Here is a 17,007-nt window from a genome sequence, read left to right as displayed (position 1 = left end):
GCAGCCATACAATTGGTTAACAATACAAAAACACAAAGAGAATATACCATAAATAGCTTTGAAAGAAGATTTTACTTTATATGTCGCTAGAAACAAATGTCTGAGTGTAGGGTGTCGTGTTTTTGGTCTATCTCATTTACAGCTATTATAAAGACAATGTTTCTGAAGGAAGGATACATTAGGAAAGTGCAAAGTTTTTGGCAGTGATGTTGTATTCCTTATGAGCAATATGTTCCTGTTGCAATGGAAGGCAGACTGCTTTTGATTCAGTTGCATGCTGTATTAGATACATAGGTTCAACTTGGGTCAAATACTAAGATTAAAGCATCGGCCAAAAATAAACATTCCTCACATGCATAATGTTCCTTGTTTGAATAAGAAAGTAAAAAATGCAACTCTGGTGGTATTCAAAGCCACAACCTTTGAATGACTTTGCCAATTCACTTAGAAGTCCAACGCGCTATCCATTCCGCCACAGATCCAGATGAAAATTAACTTGCGTACATTAAGGGATGATCAAAGTTTTGTCAATCCAGTGTTTACTTCACATCATATTATCAAGCTTTCTGGGATACAAGAAAGAATAATTGTTTTCTGAAACATAAAATGTCTGTAGAAGAATCACACTTCTGGCTGAAACCTTGAACTACACCTTTGTTCCTTTAGGGATAAATTCGGAGAATAGGGTATTACTGTATTTTCTTGCAAACTGAATACGTTTGGACAACATTTCCATACCTTAATAAAAAAGAACTGGATAAAAAGTGCAGACATGCAATTGGTTAACAATACAAAAACACAAAGAGAATATACCATAAATAGCTTTGAAAGAAGATTTTACTTTATATGTCGCTAGAAACAAATGTCTGAGTGTAGGGTGTCGTGTTTTTGGTCTATCTCATTTACAGCTATTATAAAGACAATGTTTCTGAAGGAAGGATACATTAGGAAAGTGCAAAGTTTCTGGCAGTGATGTTGTATTGCTTATGAGCAATATGTTCCTGTTGCCATGGAAGGCAGACTGCTTTTGATTCAGTTGCATGCTGTATTAGATACATAGGTTCAACTTGGGTGAAATACTAAGATTAAAGCATCGGCCAAAAATAAACATTCCTCACATGCATAATGTTCCTTATTTGAATAAGAAAGTAAAAAATGCGACTCTGGTTGGATTCGAACCCACAACCTTTGAATGACTTTGCCAATTCACTTAGAAGTCCAACGCGCTATCCATTGCGCCACAGAGCCAGATGAAAATCCACTTGCATACAGTAAGGGATGATCGAAGTTTTGTCAATCCAGTGTTTACTTCACATCACATTATCAAGCCTTCTGGGATACATGAAAGAATGATTGTTTTCTGAAACATTAAATGTCTGTAGCAAGAATCACAGTTCGGGGTGAAACCTTGAACTGCACCTTTGTTCGCTTGGGGAGAAATTCAGAGAATAGGGTATTACAGTATTTTCTTGCCAAGTGAATTGGTTTGGACAACAATTTCATACCTTAATAAAAAAGAACTGGATAAAAAGTGCAGACATACAATTGGTTAACAATACAAAAACACAAAGATAGCTTTGAAAGAAGATTTTACTTTATATGTCGCTAGAAACAAATGTCTGAGTGTAGGGTGTCGTGTTTTTGGTCTATCTCATTTACAGCTATTATAAAGACAATGTTTCTGAAGGAAGGATACATTAGGAAAGTGCAAAGTTTCTGGCAGTGATGTTGTATTGCTTATGAGCAATATGTTCCTGTTGCAATGGAAGGCAGACTGCTTTTGATTCAGTTGCATGCTGTATTAGATACATAGGTTCAACTTGGGTCAAATACTAAGATTAAAGCATCGGCCAAAAATAAACATTCCTGACATGCATAATGTTCCTTGTTTGAATTAGAAAGTAAAAAATGCGACTCTGGTGGGATTCGAACCCACAACCTTTGAATGACTTTGCCAATTCACTTAGAAGTCCAACGCGCTATCCATTGCACCACAGAGCCAGACGAAAATCAACTTGCGTACATTAAGGGATGATCGAAGTTTTGTCAATCCAGTGTTTACTTCACATCATATTATCAAGCCTTCTGGGATACAAGAAAGAATAATTGTTTTCTGAAACATAAAATGTCTGTAGAAGAATCACACTTCTGGGTGAAATCTTGAACTACACCTTTGTTCCTTTAGGGATAAATTCGGAGAATAGGGTATTACTGTATTTTCTTGCAAACTGAATACGTTTGGACAACAATTCCATACCTTAATAAAAAAGAACTGGATAAAAAGTGCAGCCATACAATTGGTTAACAATACAAAAACACAAAGAGAATATACCATACATAGCTTTGAAAGAAGATTTTACTTTATATGTCGCTAGAAACAAATGTCTGAGTGTAGGGTGTCGTGTTTTTGGTCTATCTCATTTACAGCTATTATAAAGACAATGTTTCTGAAGGAAGGATACATTAGGAAAGTGCAAAGTTTCTGGCAGTGATGTTGTATTGCTTATGAGCAATATGTTCCTGTTGCAATGGAAGGCAGACTGCTTTTGATTCAGTTGCATGCTGTATTAGATACATAGGTTCAACTTGGGTCAAATACTAAGATTAAAGCATCGGCCAAAAATAAACATTCCTCACATGCATAATGTTCCTTGTTTGAATAAGAAAGTAAAAAATACAACTCTGGTGGGATTCGAACCCACAACCTTTGAATGACTTTGCCAATTCACTTAGAAGTCCAACGCGCTATCCATTGCGCCACAGAGCCAGTTGAAAATTAACTTGCGTACATTAAGGGATGATCGAAGTTTTGTCAATCCAGTGTTTACTTCACATCATATTATCAAGCCTTCTGGGATACAAGAAAGAATAATTGTTTTCTGAAACATAAAATGTCTGTAGAAGAATCACACTTCTGGGTGAAACCTTGAACTACACCTTTGTTCCTTTAGGGATAAATTCGGAGAATAGGGTATTACTGTATTTTCTTGCAAACTGAATACGTTTGGACAACAATTCCATACCTTAATAAAAAAGAACTGGATAAAAAGTGCAGCCATACAATTGGTTAACAATACAAAAACACAAAGAGAATATACCATAAATAGCTTTGAAAGAAGATTTTACTTTATATGTCGCTAGAAACAAATGTCTGAGTGTAGGGTGTCGTGTTTTTGGTCTATCTCATTTACAGCTATTATAAAGACAATGTTTCTGAAGGAAGGATACGTTAGGAAAGTGCAAAGTTTCTGGCAGTGATGTTGTATTGCTTATGAGCAATATGTTCCTGTTGCAATGGAAGGCAGACTGCTTTTGATTCAGTTGCATGCTGTATTAGATACATAGGTTCAACTTGGGTCAAATACTAAGATTAAAGCATCGGCCAAAAATAAACATTCCTCACATGCATAATGTTCCTTGTTTGAATAAGAAAGTAAAAAATGCGACTCTGGTGGAATTCGAACCCACAACCTTTGAATGACTTTGCCAATTCACTTAGAAGTCCAACGCGCTATCCATTCCGCCACAGATCCAGATGAAAATTAACTTGCGTACATTAAGGGATGATCAAAGTTTTGTCAATCCAGTGTTTACTTCACATCATATTATCAAGCTTTCTGGGATACAAGAAAGAATAATTGTTTTCTGAAACATAAAATGTCTGTAGAAGAATCACACTTCTGGCTGAAACCTTGAACTACACCTTTGTTCCTTTAGGGATAAATTCGGAGAATAGGGTATTACTGTATTTTCTTGCAAACTGAATACGTTTGGACAACATTTCCATACCTTAATAAAAAAGAACTGGATAAAAAGTGCAGACATGCAATTGGTTAACAATACAAAAACACAAAGAGAATATACCATAAATAGCTTTGAAAGAAGATTTTACTTTATATGTCGCTAGAAACAAATGTCTGAGTGTAGGGTGTCGTGTTTTTGGTCTATCTCATTTACAGCTATTATAAAGACAATGTTTCTGAAGGAAGGATACATTAGGAAAGTGCAAAGTTTCTGGCAGTGATGTTGTATTGCTTATGAGCAATATGTTCCTGTTGCCATGGAAGGCAGACTGCTTTTGATTCAGTTGCATGCTGTATTAGATACATAGGTTCAACTTGGGTGAAATACTAAGATTAAAGCATCGGCCAAAAATAAACATTCCTCACATGCATAATGTTCCTTATTTGAATAAGAAAGTAAAAAATACGACTCTGGTTGGATTCGAACCCACAACCTTTGAATGACTTTGCCAATTCACTTAGAAGTCCAACGCGCTATCCATTGCGCCACAGAGCCAGATGAAAATCCACTTGCATACAGTAAGGGATGATCGAAGTTTTGTCAATCCAGTGTTTACTTCACATCACATTATCAAGCCTTCTGGGATACATGAAAGAATGATTGTTTTCTGAAACATTAAATGTCTGTAGCAAGAATCACAGTTCGGGGTGAAACCTTGAACTGCACCTTTGTTCGCTTGGGGAGAAATTCAGAGAATAGGGTATTACAGTATTTTCTTGCCAAGTGAATTGGTTTGGACAACAATTTCATACCTTAATAAAAAAGAACTGGATAAAAAGTGCAGACATACAATTGGTTAACAATACAAAAACACAAAGATAGCTTTGAAAGAAGATTTTACTTTATATGTCGCTAGAAACAAATGTCTGAGTGTAGGGTGTCGTGTTTTTGGTCTATCTCATTTACAGCTATTATAAAGACAATGTTTCTGAAGGAAGGATACATTAGGAAAGTGCAAAGTTTCTGGCAGTGATGTTGTATTGCTTATGAGCAATATGTTCCTGTTGCAATGGAAGGCAGACTGCTTTTGATTCAGTTGCATGCTGTATTAGATACATAGGTTCAACTTGGGTCAAATACTAAGATTAAAGCATCGGCCAAAAATAAACATTCCTGACATGCATAATGTTCCTTGTTTGAATTAGAAAGTAAAAAATGCGACTCTGGTGGGATTCGAACCCACAACCTTTGAATGACTTTGCCAATTCACTTAGAAGTCCAACGCGCTATCCATTGCACCACAGAGCCAGACGAAAACCAACTTGCGTACATTAAGGGATGATCGAAGTTTTGTCAATCCAGTGTTTACTTCACATCATATTATCAAGCCTTCTGGGATACAAGAAAGAATAATTGTTTTCTGAAACATAAAATGTCTGTAGAAGAATCACACTTCTGGGTGAAACCTTGAACTACACCTTTGTTCCTTTAGGGATAAATTCGGAGAATAGGGTATTACTGTATTTTCTTGCAAACTGAATACGTTTGGACAACAATTCCATACCTTAATAAAAAAGAACTGGATAAAAAGTGCAGCCATACAATTGGTTAACAATACAAAAACACAAAGAGAATATACCATAAATAGCTTTGAAAGAAGATTTTACTTTATATGTCGCTAGAAACAAATGTCTGAGTGTAGGGTGTCGTGTTTTTGGTCTATCTCATTTACAGCTATTATAAAGACAATGTTTCTGAAGGAAGGATACATTAGGAAAGTGCAAAGTTTTTGGCAGTGATGTTGTATTCCTTATGAGCAATATGTTCCTGTTGCAATGGAAGGCAGACTGCTTTTGATTCAGTTGCATGTTGTATTAGATACATAGGTTCAACTTGGGTCAAATACTAAGATTAAAGCATCGGCCAAAAATAAACATTCCTCACATGCATAATGTTCCTTGTTTGAATAAGAAAGTAAAAAATACGACTCTGGTGGGATTCGAACCCACAACCTTTGAATGACTTTGCCAATTCTCTTAGAAGTCCAACACGCTATCCATTGCGCCACAGAGCCAGATGAAAATCAACTTGCGTACATTAAGGGATGATCGAAGTTTTGTCAATCCAGTGTTTACTTCACATCATATTATCAAGCCTTCTGGGATACAAGAAAGAATAATTGTTTTCTGAAACATAAAATGTCTGTAGAAGAATCACACTTCTGGGTGAAACCTTGAACTACACTTTTGTTCCTTTAGGGATAAATTCGGAGAATAGGGTATTACTGTATTTTCTTGCAAACTGAATACGTTTGGACAACAATTCCATACCTTAATAAAAAAGAATTGGATAAAAAGTGCAGCCATACAATTGGTTAACAATACAAAAACACAAAGAGAATATACCATACATAGCTTTGAAAGAAGATTTTACTTTATATGTCGCTAGAAACAAATGTCTGAGTGTAGGGTGTCGTGTTTTTGGTCTATCTCATTTACAGCTATTATAAAGACAATGTTTCTGAAGGAAGGATACATTAGGAAAGTGCAAAGTTTCTGGCAGTGATGTTGTATTGCTTATGAGCAATATGTTCCTGTTGCAATGGAAGGCAGACTGCTTTTGATTCAGTTGCATGCTGTATTAGATACATAGGTTCAACTTGGGTCAAATACTAAGATTAAAGCATCGGCCAAAAATAAACATTCCTCACATGCATAATGTTGCTTGTTTGAATAAGAAAGTAAAAAATACGACTATGGTGGGATTCGAACCCACAACCTTTGAATGACTTTGCCAATTCACTTAGAAGTCCAACGCGCTATCCATTGCGCCACAGAGCCAGTTGAAAATCAACGTGCGTACATTAAGGGATGATCGAAGTTTTGTCAATCCAGTGTTTACTTCACATCATATTATCAAGCCTTCTGGGATACAAGAAAGAATAATTGTTTTCTGAAACATAAAATGTCTGTAGAAGAATCACACTTCTGGGTGAAACCTTGAACTACACCTTTGTTCCTTTAGGGATAAATTCGGAGAATAGGGTATTACTGTATTTTCTTGCAAACTGAATACGTTTGGACAACAATTCCATACCTTAATAAAAAAGAACTGGATAAAAAGTGCAGCCATACAATTGGTTAACAATACAAAAACACAAAGAGAATATACCATAAATAGCTTTGAAAGAAGATTTTACTTTATATGTCGCTAGAAACAAATGTCTGAGTGTAGGGTGTCGTGTTTTTGGTCTATCTCATTTACAGCTATTATAAAGACAATGTTTCTGAAGGAAGGATACGTTAGGAAAGTGCAAAGTTTCTGGCAGTGATGTTGTATTGCTTATGAGCAATATGTTCCTGTTGCAATGGAAGGCAGACTGCTTTTGATTCAGTTTCATGCTGTATTAGATACATAGGTTCAACTTGGGTCAAATACTAAGATTAAAGCATCGGCCAAAAATAAACATTCCTCACATGCATAATGTTCCTTGTTTGAATAAGAAAGTAAAAAATGCGACTCTGGTGGGATTCGAACCCACAACCTTTGAATGACTTTGCCAATTCACTTAGAAGTCCAACGCGCTATCCATTGCGCCACAGAGCCAGATGACAATCAACTTGCGTACATCAGGGGATGATCGAGGTTTTGTCAATCCAGTGTTTACTTCACATCATATTATCAAGCTTTCTGGGATACAAGAAAGAATAATTGTTTTCTGAAACATAAAATGTCTGTAGAAGAATCACACTTCTGGCTGAAACCTTGAACTACACCTTTGTTCCTTTAGGGATAAATTCGGAGAATAGGGTATTACTGTATTTTCTTGCAAACTGAATACGTTTGGACAACATTTCCATACCTTAATAAAAAAGAACTGGATAAAAAGTGCAGACATGCAATTGGTTAACAATACAAATACACAAAGAGAATATACCATAAATAGCTTTGAAAGAAGATTTTACTTTATATGTCGCTAGAAACAAATGTCTGAGTGTAGGGTGTCGTGTTTTTGGTCTATCTCATTTACAGCTATTATAAAGACAATGTTTCTGAAGGAAGGATACATTAGGAAAGTGCAAAGTTTCTGGCAGTGATGTTGTATTGCTTATGAGCAATATGTTCCTGTTGCCATGGAAGGCAGACTGCTTTTGATTCAGTTGCATGCTGTATTAGATACATAGGTTCAACTTGGGTGAAATACTAAGATTAAAGCATCGGCCAAAAATAAACATTCCTCACATGCATAATGTTCCTTATTTGAATAAGAAAGTAAAAAATGCGACTCTGGTTGGATTCGAACCCACAACCTTTGAATGACTTTGCCAATTCACTTAGAAGTCCAACGCGCTATCCATTGCGCCACAGAGCCAGATGAAAATCCACTTGCATACAGTAAGGGATGATCGAAGTTTTGTCAATCCAGTGTTTACTTCACATCACATTATCAAGCCTTCTGGGATACATGAAAGAATGATTGTTTTCTGAAACATTAAATGTCTGTAGCAAGAATCACAGTTCGGGGTGAAACCTTGAACTGCACCTTTGTTCGCTTGGGGAGAAATTCAGAGAATAGGGTATTACAGTATTTTCTTGCCAAGTGAATTGGTTTGGACAACAATTTCATACCTTAATAAAAAAAGAACTGGATAAAAAGTGCAGACATACAATTGGTTAACAATACAAAAACACAAAGATAGCTTTGAAAGAAGATTTTACTTTATATGTCGCTAGAAACAAATGTCTGAGTGTAGGGTGTCGTGTTTTTGGTCTATCTCATTTACAGCTATTATAAAGACAATGTTTCTGAAGGAAGGATACATTAGGAAAGTGCAAAGTTTCTGGCAGTGATGTTGTATTGCTTATGAGCAATATGTTCCTGTTGCAATGGAAGGCAGACTGCTTTTGATTCAGTTGCATGCTGTATTAGATACATAGGTTCAACTTGGGTCAAATACTAAGATTAAAGCATCGGCCAAAAATAAACATTCCTGACATGCATAATGTTCCTTGTTTGAATTAGAAAGTAAAAAATGCGACTCTGGTGGGATTCGAACCCACAACCTTTGAATGACTTTGCCAATTCACTTAGAAGTCCAACGCGCTATCGATTGCACCACAGAGACAGACGAAAATCAACTTGCGTACATTAAGGGATGATCGAAGTTTTGTCAATCCAGTGTTTACTTCACATCATATTATCAAGCCTTCTGGGATACAAGAAAGAATAATTGTTTTCTGAAACATAAAATGTCTGTAGAAGAATCACACTTCTGGGTGAAACCTTGAACTACACCTTTGTTCCTTTAGGGATAAATTCGGAGAATAGGGTATTACTGTATTTTCTTGCAAACTGAATACGTTTGGACAACAATTCCATACCTTAATAAAAAAGAACTGGATAAAAAGTGCAGCCATACAATTGGTTAACAATACAAAAACACAAAGAGAATATACCATAAATAGCTTTGAAAGAAGATTTTACTTTATATGTCGCTAGAAACAAATGTCTGAGTGTAGGGTGTCGTGTTTTTGGTCTATCTCATTTACAGCTATTATAAAGACAATGTTTCTGAAGGAAGGATACATTAGGAAAGTGCAAAGTTTTTGGCAGTGATGTTGTATTCCTTATGAGCAATATGTTCCTGTTGCAATGGAAGGCAGACTGCTTTTGATTCAGTTGCATGTTGTATTAGATACATAGGTTCAACTTGGGTCAAATACTAAGATTAAAGCATCGGCCAAAAATAAACATTCCTCACATGCATAATGTTCCTTGTTTGAATAAGAAAGTAAAAAATACGACTCTGGTGGGATTCGAACCCACAACCTTTGAATGACTTTGCCAATTCACTTAGAAGTCCAACGCGCTATCCATTGCGCCACAGAGCCAGTTGAAAATCAACTTGCGTACATTAAGGGATGATCGAAGTTTTGTCAATCCAGTGTTTACTTCACATCATATTATCAAGCCTTCTGGGATACAAGAAAGAATAATTGTTTTCTGAAACATAAAATGTCTGTAGAAGAATCACACTTCTGGGTGAAACCTTGAACTACACCTTTGTTCCTTTAGGGATAAATTCGGAGAATAGGGTATTACTGTATTTTCTTGCAAACTGAATACGTTTGGACAACAATTCCATACCTTAATAAAAAAGAACTGGATAAAAAGTGCAGCCATACAATTGGTTAACAATACAAAAACACAAAGAGAATATACCATAAATAGCTTTGAAAGAAGATTTTACTTTATATGTCGCTAGAAACAAATGTCTGAGTGTAGGGTGTCGTGTTTTTGGTCTATCTCATTTACAGCTATTATAAAGACAATGTTTCTGAAGGAAGGATACGTTAGGAAAGTGCAAAGTTTCTGGCAGTGATGTTGTATTGCTTATGAGCAATATGTTCCTGTTGCAATGGAAGGCAGACTGCTTTTGATTCAGTTGCATGCTGTATTAGATACATAGGTTCAACTTGGGTCAAATACTAAGATTAAAGCATCGGCCAAAAATAAACATTCCTCACATGCATAATGTTCCTTGTTTGAATAAGAAAGTAAAAAATGCGACTCTGGTGGGATTCGAACCCACAACCTTTGAATGACTTTGCCAATTCACTTAGAAGTCCAACGCGCTATCCATTGCGCCACAGAGCCAGATGACAATCAACTTGCGTACATCAGGGGATGATCGAGGTTTTGTCAATCCAGTGTTTACTTCACATCATATTATCAAGCCTTCTGGGATACAAGAAAGAATAATTGTTTTCCGAAACATAAAATGTCTGTAGAAGAATCACACTTCTGGGTGAAACCTTGAACTACACCTTTTTTCCTTTAGGGATAAATTCGGAGAATAGGGTATTACAGTATTTTCTTGCCAAGTGAATTGGTTTGGACAACAATTCCATACCTTAATAAAAAAGAACTGGATAAAAAGTGCAGACATACAATTGGTTAACAATACAAAAACACAAAGAGAATATACCATAAATAGCTTTGAAAGAAGATTTTACTTTATATGTCGCTAGAAACAAATGTCTGAGCGTAGGGTGTCGTGTTTTGGTCTATCTCATTTACAGCTATTATAAAGACAATGTTTCTGAAGGAAGGATACATTAGAAAAGTGCCAAGTTTCTGGTAGTGATGTTGTATTGCTTATGAGCAATATGTTCCTGTTGCAATGAAAGGCAGACTGCTTTTGATTCAGTTGCATGCTGTATTAGATACATAGGTTCAACTTGGGTCAAATACTAAGATTAAAGCATCGGCCAAAAATAAACATTCCTCACATGCATAATGTTCCTTGTTTGAATAAGAAAGTAAAAAATGCAACTCTGGTGGTATTCAAAGCCACAACCTTTGAATGACTTTGCCAATTCACTTAGAAGTCCAACGCGCTATCCATTCCGCCACAGATCCAGATGAAAATTAACTTGCGTACATTAAGGGATGATCAAAGTTTTGTCAATCCAGTGTTTACTTCACATCATATTATCAAGCTTTCTGGGATACAAGAAAGAATAATTGTTTTCTGAAACATAAAATGTCTGTAGAAGAATCACACTTCTGGCTGAAACCTTGAACTACACCTTTGTTCCTTTAGGGATAAATTCGGAGAATAGGGTATTACTGTATTTTCTTGCAAACTGAATACGTTTGGACAACATTTCCATACCTTAATAAAAAAGAACTGGATAAAAAGTGCAGACATGCAATTGGTTAACAATACAAAAACACAAAGAGAATATACCATAAATAGCTTTGAAAGAAGATTTTACTTTATATGTCGCTAGAAACAAATGTCTGAGTGTAGGGTGTCGTGTTTTTGGTCTATCTCATTTACAGCTATTATAAAGACAATGTTTCTGAAGGAAGGATACATTAGGAAAGTGCAAAGTTTCTGGCAGTGATGTTGTATTGCTTATGAGCAATATGTTCCTGTTGCCATGGAAGGCAGACTGCTTTTGATTCAGTTGCATGCTGTATTAGATACATAGGTTCAACTTGGGTGAAATACTAAGATTAAAGCATCGGCCAAAAATAAACATTCCTCACATGCATAATGTTCCTTATTTGAATAAGAAAGTAAAAAATGCGACTCTGGTTGGATTCGAACCCACAACCTTTGAATGACTTTGCCAATTCACTTAGAAGTCCAACGCTATCCATTGCGCCACAGAGCCAGATGAAAATCCACTTGCATACAGTAAGGGATGATCGAAGTTTTGTCAATCCAGTGTTTACTTCACATCACATTATCAAGCCTTCTGGGATACATGAAAGAATGATTGTTTTCTGAAACATTAAATGTCTGTAGCAAGAATCACAGTTCGGGGTGAAACCTTGAACTGCACCTTTGTTCGCTTGGGGAGAAATTCAGAGAATAGGGTATTACAGTATTTTCTTGCCAAGTGAATTGGTTTGGACAACAATTTCATACCTTAATAAAAAAGAACTGGATAAAAAGTGCAGACATACAATTGGTTAACAATACAAAAACACAAAGATAGCTTTGAAAGAAGATTTTACTTTATATGTCGCTAGAAACAAATGTCTGAGTGTAGGGTGTCGTGTTTTTGGTCTATCTCATTTACAGCTATTATAAAGACAATGTTTCTGAAGGAAGGATACATTAGGAAAGTGCAAAGTTTCTGGCAGTGATGTTGTATTGCTTATGAGCAATATGTTCCTGTTGCAATGGAAGGCAGACTGCTTTTGATTCAGTTGCATGCTGTATTAGATACATAGGTTCAACTTGGGTCAAATACTAAGATTAAAGCATCGGCCAAAAATAAACATTCCTGACATGCATAATGTTCCTTGTTTGAATTAGAAAGTAAAAAATGCGACTCTGGTGGGATTCGAACCCACAACCTTTGAATGACTTTGCCAATTCACTTAGAAGTCCAACGCGCTATCGATTGCACCACAGAGCCAGACGAAAATCAACTTGCGTACATTAAGGGATGATCGAAGTTTTGTCAATCCAGTGTTTACTTCACATCATATTATCAAGCCTTCTGGGATACAAGAAAGAATAATTGTTTTCTGAAACATAAAATGTCTGTAGAAGAATCACACTTCTGGGTGAAACCTTGAACTACACCTTTGTTCCTTTAGGGATAAATTCGGAGAATAGGGTATTACTGTATTTTCTTGCAAACTGAATACGTTTGGACAACAATTCCATACCTTAATAAAAAAGAACTGGATAAAAAGTGCAGCCATACAATTGGTTAACAATACAAAAACACAAAGAGAATATACCATAAATAGCTTTGAAAGAAGATTTTACTTTATATGTCGCTAGAAACAAATGTCTGAGTGTAGGGTGTCGTGTTTTTGGTCTATCTCATTTACAGCTATTATAAAGACAATGTTTCTGAAGGAAGGATACATTAGGAAAGTGCAAAGTTTTTGGCAGTGATGTTGTATTCCTTATGAGCAATATGTTCCTGTTGCAATGGAAGGCAGACTGCTTTTGATTCAGTTGCATGTTGTATTAGATACATAGGTTCAACTTGGGTCAAATACTAAGATTAAAGCATCGGCCAAAAATAAACATTCCTCACATGCATAATGTTCCTTGTTTGAATAAGAAAGTAAAAAATACGACTCTGGTGGGATTCGAACCCACAACCTTTGAATGACTTTGCCAATTCTCTTAGAAGTCCAACAAGCTATCCATTGCGCCACAGAGCCATATGAAAATCAACTTGCGTACATTAAGGGATGATCGAAGTTTTGTCAATCCAGTGTTTACTTCACATCATATTATCAAGCCTTCTGGGATACAAGAAAGAATAATTGTTTTCTGAAACATAAAATGTCTGTAGAAGAATCACACTTCTGGGTGAAACCTTGAACTACACTTTTGTTCCTTTAGGGATAAATTCGGAGAATAGGGTATTACTGTATTTTCTTGCAAACTGAATACGTTTGGACAACAATTCCATACCTTAATAAAAAAGAACTGGATAAAAAGTGCAGCCATACAATTGGTTAACAATACAAAAACACAAAGAGAATATACCATACATAGCTTTGAAAGAAGATTTTACTTTATATGTCGCTAGAAACAAATGTCTGAGTGTAGGGTGTCGTGTTTTTGGTCTATCTCATTTACAGCTATTATAAAGACAATGTTTCTGAAGGAAGGATACGTTAGGAAAGTGCAAAGTTTCTGGCAGTGATGTTGTATTGCTTATGAGCAATATGTTCCTGTTGCAATGGAAGGCAGACTGCTTTTGATTCAGTTGCATGCTGTATTAGATACATAGGTTCAACTTGGGTCAAATACTAAGATTAAAGCATCGGCCAAAAATAAACATTCCTCACATGCATAATGTTCCTTGTTTGAATAAGAAAGTAAAAAATGCGACTCTGGTGGGATTCGAACCCACAACCTTTGAATGACTTTGCCAATTCACTTAGAAGTCCAACGCGCTATCCATTGCGCCACAGAGCCAGATGACAATCAACTTGCGTACATCAGGGGATGATCGAGGTTTTGTCAATCCAGTGTTTACTTCACATCATATTATCAAGCCTTCTGGGATACAAGAAAGAATAATTGTTTTCCGAAACATAAAATGTCTGTAGAAGAATCACACTTCTGGGTGAAACCTTGAACTACACCTTTTTTCCTTTAGGGATAAATTCGGAGAATAGGGTATTACAGTATTTTCTTGCCAAGTGAATTGGTTTGGACAACAATTCCATACCTTAATAAAAAAGAACTGGATAAAAAGTGCAGACATACAATTGGTTAACAATACAAAAACACAAAGAGAATATACCATAAATAGCTTTGAAAGAAGATTTTACTTTATATGTCGCTAGAAACAAATGTCTGAGCGTAGGGTGTCGTGTTTTGGTCTATCTCATTTACAGCTATTATAAAGACAATGTTTCTGAAGGAAGGATACATTAGAAAAGTGCCAAGTTTCTGGTAGTGATGTTGTATTGCTTATGAGCAATATGTTCCTGTTGCAATGAAAGGCAGACTGCTTTTGATTCAGTTGCATGCTGTATTAGATACATAGGTTCAACTTGGGTCAAATACTAAGATTAAAGCATCGGCCAAAAATAAACATTCCTCACATGCATAATGTTCCTTGTTTGAATAAGAAACTAAAAAATGCAACTCTGGTGGTATTCAAAGCCACAACCTTTGAATGACTTTGCCAATTCACTTAGAAGTCCAACGCGCTATCCATTCCGCCACAGATCCAGATGAAAATTAACTTGCGTACATTAAGGGATGATCAAAGTTTTGTCAATCCAGTGTTTACTTCACATCATATTATCAAGCTTTCTGGGATACAAGAAAGAATAATTGTTTTCTGAAACATAAAATGTCTGTAGAAGAATCACACTTCTGGCTGAAACCTTGAACTACACCTTTGTTCCTTTAGGGATAAATTCGGAGAATAGGGTATTACTGTATTTTCTTGCAAACTGAATACGTTTGGACAACATTTCCATACCTTAATAAAAAAGAACTGGATAAAAAGTGCAGACATGCAATTGGTTAACAATACAAAAACACAAAGAGAATATACCATAAATAGCTTTGAAAGAAGATTTTACTTTATATGTCGCTAGAAACAAATGTCTGAGTGTAGGGTGTCGTGTTTTTGGTCTATCTCATTTACAGCTATTATAAAGACAATGTTTCTGAAGGAAGGATACATTAGGAAAGTGCAAAGTTTCTGGCAGTGATGTTGTATTGCTTATGAGCAATATGTTCCTGTTGCCATGGAAGGCAGACTGCTTTTGATTCAGTTGCATGCTGTATTAGATACATAGGTTCAACTTGGGTGAAATACTAAGATTAAAGCATCGGCCAAAAATAAACATTCCTCACATGCATAATGTTCCTTGTTTGAATAAGAAAGTAAAAAATACGACTCTGGTGGGATTCGAACCCACAACCTTTGAATGACTTTGCCAATTCTCTTAGAAGTCCAACACGCTATCCATTGCGCCACAGAGCCAGATGAAAATCAACTTGCGTACATTAAGGGATGATCGAAGTTTTGTCAATCCAGTGTTTACTTCACATCATATTATCAAGCCTTCTGGGATACAAGAAAGAATAATTGTTTTCTGAAACATAAAATGTCTGTAGAAGAATCACACTTCTGGGTGAAACCTTGAACTACACCTTTGTTCCTTTAGGGATAAATTCGGAGAATAGGGTATTACTGTATTTTCTTGCAAACTGAATACGTTTGGACAACAATTCCATACCTTAATAAAAAAGAACTGGATAAAAAGTGCAGCCATACAATTGGTTAACAATACAAAAACACAAAGAGAATATACCATACATAGCTTTGAAAGAAGATTTTACTTTATATGTCGCTAGAAACAAATGTCTGAGTGTAGGGTGTCGTGTTTTTGGTCTATCTCATTTACAGCTATTATAAAGACAATGTTTCTGAAGGAAGGATACGTTAGGAAAGTGCAAAGTTTCTGGCAGTGATGTTGTATTGCTTATGAGCAATATGTTCCTGTTGCAATGGAAGGCAGACTGCTTTTGATTCAGTTGCATGCTGTATTAGATACATAGGTTCAACTTGGGTCAAATACTAAGATTAAAGCATCGGCCAAAAATAAACATTCCTCACATGCATAATGTTCCTTGTTTGAATAAGAAAGTAAAAAATACGACTCTGGTGGGATTCGAACCCACAACCTTTGAATGACTTTGCCAATTCACTTAGAAGTCCAACGCGCTATCCATTGCGCCACAGAGCCAGATGACAATCAACTTGCGTACATCAGGGGATGATCGAGGTTTTGTCAATCCAGTGTTTACTTCACATCATATTATCAAGCCTTCTGGGATACAAGAAAGAATAATTGTTTTCCGAAACATAAAATGTCTGTAGAAGAATCACACTTCTGGGTGAAACCTTGAACTACACCTTTTTTCCTTTAGGGATAAATTCGGAGAATAGGGTATTACAGTATTTTCTTGCCAAGTGAATTGGTTTGGACAACAATTCCATACCTTAATAAAAAAGAACTGGATAAAAAGTGCAGACATACAATTGGTTAACAATACAAAAACACAAAGAGAATATACCATAAATAGCTTTGAAAGAAGATTTTACTTTATATGTCGCTAGAAACAAATGTCTGAGCGTAGGGTGTCGTGTTTTGGTCTATCTCATTTACAGCTATTATAAAGACAATGTTTCTGAAGGAAGGATACATTAGAAAAGTGCCAAGTTTCTGGTAGTGATGTT

General features: G+C 35.9%; 10 non-coding genes across 10 annotated transcripts; all 10 read right to left on the bottom strand.

The window, feature by feature from the left end:
* Positions 1-1,911: 1,911 nt before the first annotated feature.
* On the bottom strand, positions 1,912-2,001 carry TRNAR-UCU (transfer RNA arginine (anticodon UCU)). Its single transcript is given in 2 exon segments — positions 1,912-1,947; positions 1,965-2,001. It is a non-coding gene; the product is annotated as a tRNA-Arg (tRNA).
* Positions 2,002-2,677: 676 nt separating this feature from the next.
* Positions 2,678-2,767, bottom strand: TRNAR-UCU (transfer RNA arginine (anticodon UCU)). Its single transcript is given in 2 exon segments — positions 2,678-2,713; positions 2,731-2,767. It is a non-coding gene; the product is annotated as a tRNA-Arg (tRNA).
* Positions 2,768-4,962: 2,195 nt separating this feature from the next.
* TRNAR-UCU (transfer RNA arginine (anticodon UCU)) lies at positions 4,963-5,052 on the bottom strand. Its single transcript is given in 2 exon segments — positions 4,963-4,998; positions 5,016-5,052. It is a non-coding gene; the product is annotated as a tRNA-Arg (tRNA).
* Positions 5,053-5,728: 676 nt separating this feature from the next.
* TRNAR-UCU (transfer RNA arginine (anticodon UCU)) lies at positions 5,729-5,818 on the bottom strand. The gene is given in 2 exon segments: positions 5,729-5,764; positions 5,782-5,818. It is a non-coding gene; the product is annotated as a tRNA-Arg (tRNA).
* Positions 5,819-7,260: 1,442 nt separating this feature from the next.
* TRNAR-UCU (transfer RNA arginine (anticodon UCU)) lies at positions 7,261-7,350 on the bottom strand. Its single transcript is given in 2 exon segments — positions 7,261-7,296; positions 7,314-7,350. It is a non-coding gene; the product is annotated as a tRNA-Arg (tRNA).
* A 2,196-nt stretch (positions 7,351-9,546) lies between these two features.
* On the bottom strand, positions 9,547-9,636 carry TRNAR-UCU (transfer RNA arginine (anticodon UCU)). Its single transcript is given in 2 exon segments — positions 9,547-9,582; positions 9,600-9,636. It is a non-coding gene; the product is annotated as a tRNA-Arg (tRNA).
* Positions 9,637-10,312: 676 nt separating this feature from the next.
* TRNAR-UCU (transfer RNA arginine (anticodon UCU)) lies at positions 10,313-10,402 on the bottom strand. The gene is given in 2 exon segments: positions 10,313-10,348; positions 10,366-10,402. It is a non-coding gene; the product is annotated as a tRNA-Arg (tRNA).
* Positions 10,403-14,126: 3,724 nt separating this feature from the next.
* TRNAR-UCU (transfer RNA arginine (anticodon UCU)) lies at positions 14,127-14,216 on the bottom strand. The gene is given in 2 exon segments: positions 14,127-14,162; positions 14,180-14,216. It is a non-coding gene; the product is annotated as a tRNA-Arg (tRNA).
* Positions 14,217-15,657: 1,441 nt separating this feature from the next.
* On the bottom strand, positions 15,658-15,747 carry TRNAR-UCU (transfer RNA arginine (anticodon UCU)). The gene is given in 2 exon segments: positions 15,658-15,693; positions 15,711-15,747. It is a non-coding gene; the product is annotated as a tRNA-Arg (tRNA).
* A 676-nt stretch (positions 15,748-16,423) lies between these two features.
* On the bottom strand, positions 16,424-16,513 carry TRNAR-UCU (transfer RNA arginine (anticodon UCU)). The gene is given in 2 exon segments: positions 16,424-16,459; positions 16,477-16,513. It is a non-coding gene; the product is annotated as a tRNA-Arg (tRNA).
* Positions 16,514-17,007: the final 494 nt, after the last annotated feature.

This window comes from Ambystoma mexicanum, assembly GCF_040938575.1.
Source record: "Ambystoma mexicanum isolate Mex_15411 chromosome 12 unlocalized genomic scaffold, UKY_AmexF1_1 Mex_chr12_unloc.1, whole genome shotgun sequence".
In the NCBI taxonomy this organism is placed as follows: domain Eukaryota; kingdom Metazoa; phylum Chordata; class Amphibia; order Caudata; family Ambystomatidae; genus Ambystoma; species Ambystoma mexicanum.
The sequence above is the reverse complement of the archived record's forward strand: the minus strand, read 5'-3'. Positions and strand labels throughout refer to the sequence as shown.